Source organism: Triturus cristatus, chromosome 10 (assembly GCF_964204655.1).
Source record: "Triturus cristatus chromosome 10, aTriCri1.1, whole genome shotgun sequence".
NCBI lineage: Eukaryota > Metazoa > Chordata > Amphibia > Caudata > Salamandridae > Triturus > Triturus cristatus.
In genome coordinates, this window is record NC_140593.1 from 118477023 (window position 1) to 118480779 (window position 3757).

The window sequence follows — 3757 nt, forward strand, 5'->3', positions numbered from 1 at the left end:
TTTCGTGTCTGTTAAACGATCCTGAGACGTTCAGGGCGTTACAAAATATCCGACCATAATAACACTAACTGTCTCCCGGTCGATAACAGACATGGCAACACTTGATGATGTGCTGGCTGCTTTAGCGGCCATGCAAGTTGAAGTGGCTGCCTCTAGGCAAGAAACAGCCGATGTAAAAGCCAGACTGGATGCTATCCAATTGGACCCGCTCACGCCCAGCACCTCCCTCACGAACCAGACCCCTGCGGTATTAGTGGAAATGCCGGTAGCCATCCCCTTGGCGACACCAGAGAGGTACAGTGGGGATCCTAACACAGTGCAGGTATTCCTCACACAAGTGGCGCTACATTTATCGTGCAAACCAAAGGCGTTCCCCACGAGTCAGGCTCGTGTGGCTTTCCTTATATCCTATTTGGCTGGAAACGCGGCACAATGGGCAGTACCTCTGGTGAGCAGGGACGACCCCATCTTATGTGATTGGGGTGCTTTTCGCGAGGAATTCCTGAAGGTATTCGACAGAAGGGCTGACTCGTACACGGCGGACCGGGAAATGCTTGAGTTGAGACAGGGATCCAACGACCTGGTGCAGTATCTCAACGCGTTCCGAAGGCTGGTTGCGGAAACCAAGTGGCCTGTTGCTAAACAGACGGCGCTCTTCCATCATGGGCTGTGCGATGAGCTCAAGGACGCCGTGGCTCATATTGACCCTCAACCCAAGACATGTGAGGGCCTTATCAACCTGGTATTACGGCTGGAACATAGGCTAAGTGAAAGAAAGGGGGATCATGGGAGAAAAGGAAAATCCCTTCCATCCTATGTGACGGTGGGAAGTCCTGAAACTTCCACCGCATCCAAGGGAGAACCCATGGACATCGGCGCAATACGAGCGAGCCTCACAGCCACGGAGAAAGAGTCACGCCGTAAACAAGGATTGTGCCTATATTGTGGCAAAAAAGGCCACTACGTACGTGAATGCCCTGCCAAACCGAAGACGTCACGTTATCGGGCCAACCGGTCGGTAACAGCCGTGGTGGACATACCGGCGGAAAACTAGAGGACTCCCAGACCAAAGAAGGGGCATCTCGGAGTCACTCATCCATCCCTTCACTTTCCAACTCGGTCACTAAAGGACAACGACACCTGTTTCTCACGGTGCACGTGGGAGTGCATGACCAGTGGATACCCGTTGTGGCCATGGTGGATTCAGGGGCCACTGGCATGTTTATGGACCACAACGAGGCATGCAGGCTAGGGCTAGTGCTTCTTCCCAAAGCTGTACCCGAAGACGTCTATGCTGTAGACGGAAGGCGATTGGTGACGGGGCCCATCGGGCAGCACACGGGGGTCCTTCCGATGAGATATGGGAGGAACCATTTGGAACAAATCGATTTTAACATCATCCGAGCGCCCCAATATGGCGTCATATTGGGATTGCCGTGGCTACAGAAACACAACCCCTTTGTGGATTGGCCAACACATCGCATCGAAATGACGTCACCGTATTGCATCCTGCATTGTGGAATAAGAACGGAATCCCTTGACGCAGATGAGAGCGGGAGTCAGACGGTGGCTACAGCGGCAGAAAAAGATGTGGCTCTCCCCCAGGCTTATCACAGTTTTGAGGATGTATTTGATGAGGTGAAGGCGGAAGTGCTACCACCACATAGACAGTTTGACTGCCAGATCGACCTGGTGCCAGGGGCCAGCGTTCCCAGCGGCAGGCTGTATGCCCTGACGGAGCCTGAAAACGTGCATCTCCGGGGGTACCTGGATAAACTCCTCAAGCTAGGATTCATCCGCCCGTCCAAGTCTCCGGCCGCCTCGCCACTCTTCTTCATCCCGAAGGCTAATGGGGAGCTGAGAGCCTGTGTGGACTTTAGGGCATTGAATGCGATAACCATAAAAAATCGGTACCCCTTGCCTCTCATCAGTGTACTTCTGGAACAGGTCAAGAAAGCTCGTATCTACACCAAGTTGGATTTGAAAGGGGCATACCATCTGGTGCGCATGAGGGACGGAGACGAGTGGAAGACTGCCTTTAAGACCAGGTTCGGCCTTTTTGAGTACCTCGTCATGCCGTTCGGTCTGTGCAACGCCCCGGCAGCCTTTCAGTACTTTTTGAATGAGGTATTCAGAGAGGAGTTGGATATCTACGTGGTCGTATATATCGACGACATCCTCATCTATTCGTCCAGTGTGGAGGAGCACGTACACCACGTCAAAGCTGTGCTCCAAAAGCTGAGGGAAAACATGCTGTTTTGTAAACTCAGCAAGTGTGACTTCCACGTCACATCCGTGGAATTCCTCGGAGTGATGCTGAGTCCAGAGGGACAGGAGATGGCAGAACGAAAGATCAAGGCGGTGAAAGAATGGCCGGTGCCCCAAAGCGTGAAGGACGTCCAAAGTTTCATTGGCTTCGCCAACTTTTACAGGCGGTTTATAGATGGATTTTCAGGAGTGGTGGCCCCAATCACACAGCTACTGAGGAAGTCCAAGGAGTTTGTCTGGTCCCCTGAAGCGAACAAAGCCTTTGAGGCCCTGAAAAGCGCCTTTGGTAAGGCGCCGGTGTTGGCTCACCCCGATCCGGATCTCCCCTACGTGGTGGAAGCGGACGCGTCGGATGTGGCGCTGGGGGCTATCTTGTCCCAACGCAACCACGACACAGGGGTGCTTCATCCCGTTGCGTACATGTCCCGCAAACTCAACGACGCAGAACGCAACTACCATATTGCGGAGAAGGAGCTTCTCGCAATCAAGGACGCCTTCACCGAATGGAGGCATTGGTTGATGGGGGCAAGACATGTGGTATCGGTGTACACGGACCATCGGAACCTACAGTTCATGACGGCCACTAGACACCTTTCTCCCAGGCAGCTGCGGTGGATGATCTTCTTTGCGGGGTTCAACTTCCGCATCACATATCGGCCGGGGACGGAAAACCGGAAGGCGGACGCACTGTCCCGTCAATCTGCAGTTAAGGAACCATTGCCTGCGACCGAGCGTTCCATCATTTCCCCGAGGATGGTATTGGGGGTTATCCAACCGGATACTTTCCTGAGGGGAATAAAGAGAGGGATCAGGTCATTCGCATGGCGGAGGTGGCTCCTCAGTCACAGAGAATGGCAGCTGAAGGACGGGATACCCCTGAAGGGCAGGTGCCTATTGATACCCACGCCTAGGCTAAGGAAACAAGCATTCATCTGGTGCCATGACTCTCCATGCGCAGGTCATTTGGGCTTTGAAAAAACGGTGGCTAGCATGGGACGGCATTTCTGGTGGCCAACCATGAGAGTGGATGTCAGGAGGTGGGGACAGGAGTGTCCTACGTGTGCTACCATGAAGGCCGACCATGGCCGAACCCAAGGGCTCTTACATCCACTTCCGACCCCGGATAGACCATGGGATAGCATATCACTGGACTTCGTGGTGGGCCTACCGGTAGACCAGGGGATGACGGCAATACTGGTGGTGGTGGATTACTTGACGAAAATGGGGCACTTCATCCCCTGCAAGAGAGTCCCTACGGCCGGGGAATTGGCGTCACTACTCCTAAAGAATGTGGTACGACTGCATGGATTACCTGGGGTGATCGTGTCGGACCGGGGGTCGCAGTTTACGGCGCAATTCTGGAAGACTTGGTGCACTGCGCTGCATGTTAAGACCGCCCTGTCCACCAGCAACCACCCTCAAACGGACGGCCAAACCGAGCGCCTGAACCAAACGCTCAAACAGTATCTGCGATGTTTTGTGGACCAGG